This window comes from Rhinoderma darwinii, chromosome 2, assembly GCF_050947455.1.
Source record: "Rhinoderma darwinii isolate aRhiDar2 chromosome 2, aRhiDar2.hap1, whole genome shotgun sequence".
Classification (NCBI taxonomy): domain Eukaryota; kingdom Metazoa; phylum Chordata; class Amphibia; order Anura; family Rhinodermatidae; genus Rhinoderma; species Rhinoderma darwinii.
This window is the reverse complement of record NC_134688.1, coordinates 3,052,425-3,066,034: the sequence shown is the minus strand read 5'-3', so window position 1 is coordinate 3,066,034 and position 13,610 is coordinate 3,052,425.

The following is a 13,610-nucleotide window of genomic DNA, read 5'->3' as shown; positions in this document are numbered from 1 at the left end:
GTGGCATGGGGGTGATCAGCCTGTGGCACTGCTTAGGTGTTATCAATGTGGCGTGGCATGGGGGTGATCAGCCTGTGGCACTGCTTAGGTGTTATCAATGCTGCGTGGCATGGGGGTGATCAGCCTGTAGCACTGCTGAGGTGTTATCAATGTCGCGAGGCATGGGGGCGATCAGCTTGTGGCACTGCTGAGGTGTTATCAATGCGGCGTGGCATGTAGGCGATCAGCCTGTGGCACTGCTGAGGTGTTATCAATGCGGCGTGGCATGGAAGCGATCAGCCTGTGGCACTGCTGAGGTGTTATCAATGTCGCGTGGCATGGGGGCGATCAGCCTGTGGCACTGCTGAGGTGTTATCTATGTGGCGTGGCATGGGGGCGATCAGCTTGTGGCACTGCTGAGGTGTTATCAATGCGGCATGGCATGGAAGCGATCAGCCTGTGGCACTGCTGAGGGGTTATCAATGCGGCGTGGCATGGAGGCAATCAGCCTGTGGCACTGCTGAGGTGTTATCAATGCGGCGTGGCATGGAAGCGATCAGCCTGTGGCACTGCTGAGGTGTTATCAATGCGGCGTGGCATGGAGGCGATCAGCCTGTGGCACTGCTGAGGGGTTTTCAATGCAGCGTGGCATGTAGGCGATCAGCCTGTGGCACTGCTGAGGTGTTATCAATGCGGCGTGGCATGGAGGCGATCAGCCTGTGGCACTGCTGAGGTGTTATCAATGCGGCGTGGCATGGAGGCGATCATCCTGTGGCACTGCTGAGGGGTTATCAATGCAGCGTGGCATGTAGGCAATCAGCCTGTGGCACTGCTAAGGTGTTATCAATGCGGCGTGGCATGGGGGGCGATCGTGGATGGAAAGATGCAATAAACACTCGGTTAAAAAAAAAACTAAAAAACTTGAAAAATACAAGAGTAGCAGGTGGATCAGTTACCAGTGTAATACTCTCACCCCAGACCCATTACCCGTACCTAACAGTGGTGGGCACCGGTCAGGCAGCGTCCGAAGGTCCTACAACCAAGGTGCCCCCTGGGCGCTGACCGGAGCGGCTTGTGTTGCAGAGTGACTGATTGGAGTGGCGCTGTGCAGAACCGGGTTCAGAAGATTATGGGGGTCACAGATCATGAAGTTACTACAGATCCGGGCGATTATCCTATAACGTCAGTGCCGGAATACCCACTTATACACCATATAGTTCCCACACCGTCAGCTATAAGTGCCAATCCCCCCCCTCTGTACACGTGCGGCCGAGATCGCCTGTATACTAAATAAGGAGAGAGGCGTAAAGCCGCTGTTACACAGTTCGGGGAGCGGCTTATCTCCCCTGACAGAAAAAGGATCGTGTAAATTGAAATTAAACAGCCCGATCCTTCCTTCCAGACATCTGCCCCTGTATACATTAGATGGTGTGCCGATCCTGCTGAAAACAACCGGTCCTATTGTATATGGACACCTTTAGGCTATGTTCACACGGAGTATTTTGCCGAGTTTTTTGACGCGGAAACCGCGTCACAAAACTCGGCAAAAACGGCCCGAAAACGCCTCCCATTGATTTCAATCGGAGGCGTCAGCGTCTTTTTCCCGCGAGCAGTAAAACTGCCTCGCGGGAAAAAGAAGCGACATGCCCTATCTTCGGCCGTTTACGCCTCTGACCTCCCATTGACTTCAATAGGAGGCAGAGAAAGCGTATTTCACGGTGTTTTATGCCCGCGGCGCTCAATGGCCGCGGGCGAAAAACGGCGCGAAAATCGGCGTGCAGGGAGAGGAAAATCTGCCTCAAAGTTCCAAACGGAATTTTGAGGCAGATATTCCTCCTGCAAAATACTCCGTGTGAACATAGCCTTATACTCCAGTCATCTCCAGATCTACATCAACAATTTTCTTGGTTGCCCCATGAATCAGTCGACACTATGTTGACAGACACACCCCTTACTGGTTACTAAGGTAACACAAGATAACGGTCAATTGTCCATACTAGACCCATTATCCCCAACTTCACCATAAACGCAGCTGCTCCGGTGCATCAAACGGGCAAGTAGTTTCTATGGGGAGAACAGAAATAAGCGGCAAATGGGAAACAATTGTATTGGGGTAGATTTAAGACAGATTAAAATAACACTTGTCCAATCTACTTGACGTCAGACTAAAGATTAATCACTGTGTGTGTGTATATATATATATAACATCTAACACAATTGTCTACAGACGACTACTACCGAGCTCTTATAATGCAGGGGGACGGGGAGGAAAGTTACTGTACAGAGCCGAGCACCAAACCTCCCAGCGTGGAAATCAACACCAAAAACCCTGTGCAACTCAGGATCAGTACAGGATAAGTAATGTAATGTATGTACACAGTGACTCCACCAGCAGAATAGTGAGTGCAGCTCTGGAGTATAATACAGGATGTAACTCAGGATCAGTACAGGATAAGTAATGTAATGTATGTACACAGTGACTCCACCAGCAGAATAGTGAGTGCAGCTCTGGAGTATAATACAGGATATAACTCAGGATCAGTACAGGATAAGTAATGTAATGTATGTACACAGTGACTCCACCAGCAGAATAGTGAGTGCAGCTCTGGAGTATAATACAGGATATAACTCAGGATCAGTACAGGATAAGTAATCTATGTACACAGGGACTCCACCAGCAGAATAGTGAGTGCAGCTCTGGAGTATAATACAGGATGCAACTCAGGATCAGTACAGGATAAGTAATGTAATGTATGTAAACAGTGACTCCACCAGCAGAATAGTGAGTGCAGCTCTGGAGTATAATACAGGATGTAACTCAGGCTCAGTACAGGATAAGTAATGTAATGTATGTACACAGTGACTCCACCAGCAGAATAGTGAGTGCAGCTCTGGAGTATAATGCAGGATATAACTCAGGATCAGTACAGGATAAGTAATGTAATGTATGTACACAGTGACTCCACCAGCAGAATAGTGAGTACAGCTCTGGAGTATAATACAGGATATAACTCAGGATCAGTACAGCATAAGTAATGTATGTACACAGTGACTCCACCAGCAGAATAGTGAGTGCAGCTCTGGAGTATAATACAGGATGTCACTCAGGATCAGTACAGGATAAGTAATGTATGTACACAGTGACTCCACCAGCAGAATAGTGAGTGCAGCTCTGGAGTATAATACAGAATGTAACTCAGGATCAGTACAGGATAAGTAATGTAATGTATGTACACAGTGACTCCACCAGCAGAATAGTGAGTGCAGCTCTGGAGTATAATACAGGATATAACTCAGGATCAGTACAGGATAAGTAATGTAATGTATGTACACAGTGACTCCACCAGCAGAATAGTGAGTGCAGCTCTGGAGTATAAGGCTATGTTCACACGGAGTATTTTGGGGGAGGAATATCTGCCTCAAAGCTCCAAACGGAATTTTGAGGCAGATATTCCTCCCCCAAAATACTCCGTGTGAATAGCAATGATCGCGCCGTTTTTCGCCCGCGGCCATTGAGCGCCGCGGGCAGAAAACACGCTTTCTCCTGCCTCCCATTGAAGTCAATGGGAGGTCGGAGGCGGAAGCGCCCGAAGATAGGGCATGTCGCTTCTTTTTCCCGCGAGGCAGTTTTACTGCTCGCGGGAAAAAGACGCCGACGCCTCCCATTGAAATCAATGGGAGGCGTTCTCGGGCCGTTTCTGCCGAGTTTTGCGACGCGGTTTCCGCGTCAATAAACTCGGCAAAAGACCCCGTGTGAACATAGCCTAATACAGGATGTAACTCAGGATATGTACAGGATAAGTAATGTAATGTATGTACACAGTGACTCCACCAGCAGAATAGTGAGTGCAGCTCTGGAGTATAATACAGGATGTAACTCAGGATCAGTACAGGATAAGTAATGTAATGTATGTACACAGTGACTCCAGCAGCAGAATAGTGAGTGCAGCTCTGGAGTATAATACAGGATGTAACTCAGGATCAGTACAGGATAAGTAATGTAATGTATGTACACAGTGACTCCACCAGCAGAATAGTGAGTGCAGCTCTGGAGTATAATGCAGGATGTAACTCAGGATCAGTACAGGATAAGTAATGTAATGTATGTACACAGTGACTCCACCAGCAGAATAGTGAGTGCAGCTCTGGAGTATAATACAGGATGTCACTCAGGATCAGTACAGGATAAGTAATGTAATGTATATACACAGTGACTCCACCAGCAGAATAGTGAGTGCAGCTCTGGAGTATAATACAGGATGTAACTCAGGATCAGTACAGGATAAGTAATGTAATGTATGTACACAGTGACTCCAGCAGCAGAATAGTGAGTGCAGCTCTGGAGTATAATACAGGATGTAACTCAGGATCAGTACAGGATAAGTAATGTAATGTATGTACACAGTGACTCCACCAGCAGAATAGTGAGTGCAGCTCTGGAGTATAATGCAGGATGTAACTCAGGATCAGTACAGGATAAGTAATGTAATGTATGTACACAGTGACTCCACCAGCAGAATAGTGAGTGCAGCTCTGGAGTATAATGCAGGATGTAACTCAGGATCAGTACAGGATAAGTAATGTAATGTATGTACACAGTGACTCCACCAGCAGAATAGTGAGTGCAGCTCTGGAGTATAATGCAGGATGTAACTCAGGATCAGTACAGGATAAGTAATGTAATGTATGTACACAGTGACTCCACCAGCAGAATAGTGAGTGCAGCTCTGGAGTATAATGCAGGATGTAACTCAGGATCAGTACAGGATAAGTAATGTAATGTATGTACACAGTGACTCCACCAGCAGAATAGTGAGTGCAGCTCTGGAGTATAATACAGGATGTAACTCAGGATCAGTACAGGATAAGTAATGTAATGTATATACACAGTGACTCCACCAGCAGAATAGTGAATGCAGCTCTGGAGTATAATACAGGATAAGTAATGTAATGTACAGAGTGACTCCACTGTTTTGTTCTATACGGATCTTCTGTTCTATATGAGCTGTCTGACAGACATAGTTCCTTCTGTCTTTTCCCGGATAGGACACAAATCAGAGTAGCTGAGATGAACAGGTTAGTGTGCACTGTGGCCTGGTCCCCGGGTATTAATGAGTATCCCTGCAGATCATCACCTTCTATTATTCTTAACTCTTCAATAATTATCCAGAACGAGTCGTCATATTTTCATTTATTAAAAACAGATCGATCACATGACTCTAAATTCAAATAAATATATAGTTATCAAAAATATATAAAATCTGTAATTCTTCATCCACAACACGATTGTCATAATCACTGAAATATAAAGAGGGGAAAAGGGTGGGGGATGGGTGTCCACAGAACCGACAAAGCCAATCGAATATATATGGAGGTAAACAATGCCCCCTGGAGGTAACGATCATATAAGCTACACATGAAGATAACAATATAGTAACCATTTATGGGAATATTTGGTAAAAAAAGGTTTCATGTGTTAAATCCAATAGAACATAAAAAATTGTACTCTAAATTATTTTGGGTGCAGGTATAAACACTCCACTAGAGGGCGGTCTGGTAACATCATATAGCCTGCAGGTATATTCTCACCACTAGAGGGCAATCTGGTAACATCACGGTCTGCAGTTATATTCTCACCATTAGAGGGCGGTCTGGTAACATCACATAGTCTGCAGGTATATTTTCACCACTAGAGGGCGGTCTGGTAACATCACGGTCTGCAGATATATTCTCACCACTAGAGGGCGGTCTGGTAACATCACATAGTCTGCAGGTATATTTTCACCACTAGAGGGCGGTCTGGTAACATCACATAGCCTGCAGTTATATTCTCACCATTAGAGGGCGGTCTGGTAACATCACATAGCCTGCAGGTATATTCTCAACACTAGGGGGCAGTCTGGTAACATCACATAGTCTGCAGGTATATTCTCACCACTAGGGGGCGGTCTGGTAATATCACATAGTCTGCAGGTATATTGTCACCACTAGGGGGCGGTCTGGTACCATCACATAGTCTGCAGGTATATTCTCACCACTAGAGGGCGGTCTGGTAACATCACATAGTCTGCAGGTATATTCTCACCACTAGGGGGCGGTCTGGTAAAATTAATTCCAACCAACATCTGCACCAACTGGAGTATTTTACGGTTATTTACATATTGAATCTCTGAAGATCACTGCACAACAAACCGCTGCCGCCTCTCATGGACTTGGAGTCACGGGTTTTTTGGATCTGGGGGAATCTTCCGCTCCTGCTTCATATTGGCCCCGATCCTCTTGTCACTGACCAGGAAGATAAGAGGAATGTCGGTGGAATGAAACCCTCAGATCCGCTTGTCCTCCTCCAGGGAACTGACGAGAAGCTCCTTATTACCGAAGTCCCACCAAGCCGTCATGTGGAAACCATGTTAGACAGGACGACCAGATACTCAAAAAACGCGAAGATGGTGTAAACTGTAAGAGAAAGAAAAAATGTGAAATATGGAGGAAAGAATCAAAACACGAGGTGGGGGAGGAGGCAGGAAAACGGAAATCAAGATGATCACTGCGGAGAAAAGACCAAATACAACCCTACACCTCATATAGGGGGCAGTATTATAGTAGTTATATTCTTATATATAGGGGGCAGTATTATAGTAGTTATATTCTTGTATATAGGGGCAGTATTATAGTAGTTATATTCTTGTATATAGGGGGCAGTATTATAGTAGTTATATTCTTGTATATAGGGGGCAGTATTATAGTAGTTATATTCTTGTATATAGGAGCAGTATTATAGTAGTTATATTCTTGTATATAGGGGGCAGTATTATAGTAGTTATATTCTTGTATATAGGAGCAGTATTATAGTAATTATATTCTTGTATATAGGGGCAGTATTATAGTAGTTATATTCTTGTATATAGGAGCAGTATTATAGTAGTTATATTCTTGTATATAGGGGGGCAGTATTATAGTAGTTATATTCTTGTATATAGGAGCAGTATTATAGTAGTTATTCTTGTATATAGGGGGCAGTATTATAGTAGTTATATTCTTGTATATAGGAGGCAGTATTATAGTAGTTATATTCTTGTATATAGGGGCAGTATTATAGTAGTTATATTCTTGTATATAGGAGCAGTATTATAGTAGTTATATTCTTGTATATAGGGAGCAGTATTATAGTAGTTATATTCTTGTATATAGGGGGCAGTATTATAGTAGTTATATTCCTGTATATAGAAGTATTATAGTAGTTATATTCTTGTATATAGGGGGGCAGTATTATAGTAGTTATATTCTTGTATATAGGGGGGAGTATTATAGTAGTTATATTCTTGTATATAGGAGGCAGTATTATAGTAGTTATATTCTTGTATATAGAAGCAGAATTACAGTAGTTATATTCTTGTATATAGGGACATTATTATCTTAGTTATATTCTTGTATATAGGAGGCAGTATTATAGTAGTTATATTCTTGTATATAGGGGCAGTATTATAGTGGTTATATTCTTGTATATAGGGGCAGTATTATAGTAGTTATATTCTTGTATATAGGGGGCAGTATTATAGTAGTTATATTCTTGTATATAGGGGGCAGTATTATAATAGTTATATTCTTGTATATAGGAGCAGTATTATAGTAGTTATATTCTTGTATATAGGAGGCAGTATTATAGTAGTTATATTCTTGTATATAGGAGCAGTATTATAGTAGCTATATTCTTGTATATAGGAGCAGTATTATAGTAGTTATATTCTTGTATATAGCAGCAGTATTATAGTAGTTATATTCTTGTATATAGGAACAGTATTATAGTAGTTATATTCTTGTATATAGGGGTAGTATTCTAGTAGTTATATTCTTGTATATAGGAGCAGTATTATAGTAGTTATATTCTTGTATATAGGAGCAGTATTATAGTAGTTATATTCTTGTATATAGGAGCAGTATTATAGTAGTTATATTCTTGTATATAGGGGCAGTATTATAGTAGTTCTAATCTTGTATATAGGGGCAGTATTATAGTAGTTATATTCTTGTATATAGGAGCAGTATTATAGTAGTTATATTCCTGTATATAGGAGCAGTATTATAGTAGTTATATTCTTGTATATAGGGGGCAGTATTATAGTAGTTATATTCTTGTATATAGGAGCAGTAATATAGTAGTTATATTCTTGTATATAGGGAGCAGTATTATAGTAGTTATATTCTTGTATATAGGGGCAGTATTAATGTAGTTATCATCTTGTATATAGGGGCAGTATTATAGTAGTTATATTCTTGTATATAGGAGCAGTATTATAGTAGTTATATTCTTGTATATAGAGGCAGTATTATAGTAGTTATATTCTTGTATATAGGAGCAGTATTATAGTAGTTATATTCTTGTATATAGTGGGCAGTATTATAGTAGTTATATTCTTGTATATAGGGGCAGTATTATAGTAGTTATATTCTTGTATATAGGAGCAGTATTATAGTAGTTATATTCTTGTATATGGAGCAGTATTATAGTAGTTATATTCTTGTATATAGGGGCAGTATTATAGTAGTTATATTCTTGTATATAGGAGCAGTATTATAGTAGTTATATTCTTGTATATAGGGGCAGTATTATAGTAGTTATAATCTTGTATATAGGGGCAGTATTATAGTAGTTATATTCTTGTATATAGGAGCAGTATTATAGTAGTTATATTCCTGTATATAGGAGCAGTATTATAGTAGTTATATTCTTGTATATAGGGGGCAGTATTATAGTAGTTATATTCTTGTATATAGGGAGCAGTATTATAGTAGTTATATTCTTGTATATAGGAGCAGTATTATAGTAGTTATATTCTTGTATATAGGGGCAGTATTATAGTAGTTATATTCTTGTATATAGGGAGCAGTATTATAGTAGTTATATTCTTGTATATAGGGGCAGTATTATAGTAGTTATATTCTTGTATATAGGGGCAGTATTATAGTAGTTATATTCTTGTATATAGGAGCAGTATTATAGTAGTTATATTCTTGTATATAGGGGGCAGTATTATAGTAGGTATATTCTTATATATAGGGGGCAGTATTATAGTAGTTATATTCTTGTATATAGGGCAGTATTATAGTAGTTATATTCTTGTATATAGGGGGCAGTATTATAGTAGTTATATTCTTGTATATAGGAGCAGTATTATAGTAGTAATATTCTTGTATATAGGAGGCAGTATTATAGTAGTTATATTCTTGTATATAGGAGCAGTATTATAGTAGTTATATTCTTGTATATAGGGGTAGTATTATAGTAGTTATACTCTTGTATATAGGAGGCAGTATTATAGTAGTTATAATCTTGTATATAGGGGCAGTATTATAGTAGTTATATCTTGTATATAGGGGGCAGTATTATAGTAGTTATATTCTTGTATATAGGGGCAGTATTATAGTAGTTATATTCTTGTATATAGGAGGCAGTATTATAGTAGGTATATTCTTGTATATAGGAGCAGTATTATAGTAGTTATATTCTTGTATATAGGGGGCAGTATTATAGTCGTTATATTCTTGTATATAGGAGGCAGTATTATAGTAGTTATATTCTTGTATATAGGGCAGTATTATAGTAGTTATATTCTTGTATATAGGGGGCAGTATTATAGTAGTTATATTCTTGTATATAGGAGCAGTATTATAGTAGTAATATTCTTGTATATAGGAGGCAGTATTATAGTAGTTATATTCTTGTATATAGGAGCAGTATTATAGTAGTTATATTCTTGTATATAGGGGCAGTATTATAGTAGTTATATTCTTGTATATAGGGGGCAGTATTATAGTCATTATATTCTTGTATATAGGGAGCAGTATTATAGTAGTTATATTCTTTTATATAGGAGGCAGTATTATAGTAGTTATATTCTTGTATATAGGAGCAGAATTATAGTAGTTATATTCTTGTAAATAGGAGCAGTATTATAGTAGTTATATTCTTGTATATAGGAGCAGTATTATAGTAGTTATATTCTTGCATATAGAGGGAGTATTATAGTAGTTATATTCTTGTATATAGGGGCAGTATTATAGTAGTTATATTCTTGTATATAGTGGCAGTATTATAGTAGTTATATTCTTGTATATAGGGAGCAGTATTATAGTAGTTATATTCTTGAATATAGGACCAGTATTATAGTAGTTATATTCTTGTATATAGGAGCAGTATTATAGTAGTTATATTCCTGTATATAGGAGCAGTATTATAGTAGTTATATTCTTGTATATAGGGGGCAGTATTATAGTAGTTATATTCTTGTATATAGGAGCAGTAATATAGTAGTTATATTCTTGTATATAGGGAGAAGTAATATAGTAGTTATATTCTTGTATATAGGGAGCAGTATTATAGTAGTTATATTCTTGTATATAGGGGCAGTATTAATGTAGTTATCATCTTGTATATAGGGGCAGTATTATAGTAGTTATATTCTTGTATATAGGGAGCAGTATTATAGTAGTTATATTCTTGTATATAGGGGCAGTATTATAGTAGTTATATTCTTGTATATAGGAGCAGTATTATAGTAGTTATATTCTTGTATATAGGGGCAGTATTATAGTAGTTATAATCTTGTATATAGGGGCAGTATTATAGTAGTTATATTCTTGTATATAGGAGCAGTATTATAGTAGTTATATTCCTGTATATAGGAGCAGTATTATAGTAGTTATATTCTTGTATATAGGGGGCAGTATTATAGTAGTTATATTCTTGTATATAGGGAGCAGTATTATAGTAGTTATATTCTTGTATATAGGAGCAGTATTATAGTAGTTATATTCTTGTATATAGGGACAGTATTATAGTAGTTATATTCTCGTATATAGGGAGCAGTATTATAGCAGTTATAATCTTGTATATAGGGGCAGTATTATAGTAGTTATATTCTTGTATATAGGAGCAGTATTATAGTAGTTATATTCCTGTATATAGGAGCAGTATTATAGTAGTTATATTCTTGTATATAGGGGGCAGTATTATAGTAGTTATATTCTTGTATATAGGGAGCAGTATTATAGTAGTTATATTCTTGTATATAGGAGCAGTATTATAGTAGTTATATTCTTGTATATAGGGGCAGTATTATAGTAGTTATATTCTTGTATATAGGGAGCAGTATTATAGCAGTTATATTCTTGTATATAGGGGCAGTATTATAGTAGTTATATTCTTGTATATAGGGGCAGTATTATAGTAGTTATATTCTTGTATATAGGAGCAGTATTATAGTAGTTATATTCTTGTATATAGGGGCAGTATTATAGTAGGTATATTCTTGTATATAGGGGCAGTATTATAGTAGTTATATTCTTGTATATAGGGGGCAGTATTATAGTAGTTATATTCTTGTATATAGGAGCAGTATTATAGTAGTTATATTCTTGTATATAGGGGCAGTATTATAGTAGTTATATTCTTGTATATAGGAGGCAGTATTATAGTAGGTATATTCTTGTATATAGGAGGCAGTATTATAGTAGGTATATTCTTGTATATAGGAGCAGTATTATAGTAGTTATATTCTTGTATATAGGGGGCAGTATTATAGTCGTTATATTCTTGTATATAGGGAGCAGTATTATAGTAGTTATATCCTTGTATATAGGAGGCAGTATTATAGTAGTTATATTCTTGTATATAGGGCAGTATTATAGTAGTTATATTCTTGTATATAGGGGGCAGTATTATAGTAGTTATATTCTTGTATATAGGAGCAGTATTATAGTAGTAATATTCTTGTATATAGGAGGCAGTATTATAGTAGTTATATTCTTGTATATAGGAAAGCAGTATTATAGTAGTTATATTCTTGTATATAGGGGCAGTATTATAGTAGTTATATTCTTGTATATAGGGGGCAGTATTATAGTCATTATATTCTTGTATATAGGGAGCAGTATTATAGTAGTTATATTCTTTTATATAGGAGGCAGTATTATAGTAGTTATATTCTTGTATATAGGAGCAGAATTATAGTAGTTATATTCTTGTACATAGGAGCAGTATTATAGTAGTTATATTCTTGTATATAGGGCAGTATTATAGTAGTTATATTCTTGTATATAGGGAGCAGTATTATAGTAGTTATATTCTTGTATATAGGGGCATTATTATAGTAGTTATATTCTTGTAAATAGGAGCAGTATTATAGTAGTTATATTCTTGTATATAGGAGCAGTATTATAGTAGTTATATTCTTGCATATAGAGGGAGTATTATAGTAGTTATATTCTTGTATATAGGGGCAGTATTATAGTAGTTATATTCTTGTATATAGTGGCAGTATTATAGTAGTTATATTCTTGTATATAGGGAGCAGTATTATAGTAGTTATATTCTTGTATATAGGACCAGTATTATAGTAGTTATATTCTTGTATATAGGAGCAGTATTATAGTAGTTATATTCTTGTATATAGGAGCAGTATTATAGTAGTTATATTCTTGTATATAGGGGGCAGTATTATAGTAGTTATATTCCTGTACATAGGGGGCAGTATTAGAGTAGTTATATTCTTGTATATAGGGGAAGTATTATAGTAGTTATATTCTTGTATATAGGGGCAGTATTATAGTAGTTATACTCTTGTATATAGGGGCAGTATTATAGTAGTTATATTCTTGTATATAGGGGGCAGTATTATAGTAGTTATATTCTTGTATATAGGAGCAGTATTATAGTAGTTATATTCTTGTATATAGGAGCAGTATTATAGTAGTTATATTCTTGTATATAGGGGGCAGTATTATAGTAGTTATATTCTTGTATATAGGAGCAGTATTATAGTAGTTATATTCTTGTATATAGGGGCAGTATTATAGTATTTATATTCTTATATATAGGGGGCAGTATAATAGTAGTTATATTCTTGTATATAGGAGGCAGTATTATAGTAGTTATATTCTTGTATATAGGAGCAGTATTATAGTAGTTATATTCTTGTATATAGGGGGGCAGTATTATAGTAGTTATATTCCTGTATATAGGGAGTAGTATTATAGTAGTTATATTCTTGTATATAGGGAGCAGTATTATAGTAGTTATATTCTTGTATATAGGGGGCAGTATTATAGTAGTTATATTCTTGTATATAGAAGCAGAATTACAGTAGTTATATTCTTGTATATAGGGGGCAGTATTATAGTAGTTATATTCTTGTATATAGGGGCAGTATTATAGTAGTTATATTCCTGTATATAGGAGCAGTATTATAGTAGTTATATTCTTGTATATAGGGGCAGTATTATAGTAGTTATATTCCTGTATATAGGAGCAGTATTATAGTAGTTATATTCTTGTATATAGGGGGCAGTATTATTGTAGTTATATTCTTGTATATAGGGCAGTATTATAGTACTTATATTCTTGTATATAGGGGCAGTATTATAGTAGTTATATTCTTGTATATAGGGGCAGTATTATAGTAGTTATATTCTTGTATATAGGGGCAGTATTATAGTAGTTATATTCTTGTATATAGGAGCAGTATTATAGTAGTTATATTCTTGTATATAGGAGCAGTATTATAGTAGTTATATTCTTGTATATAGAGGGAGTATTATAGTAGTTATATTCTTGTATATAGGAGGCAGTATTA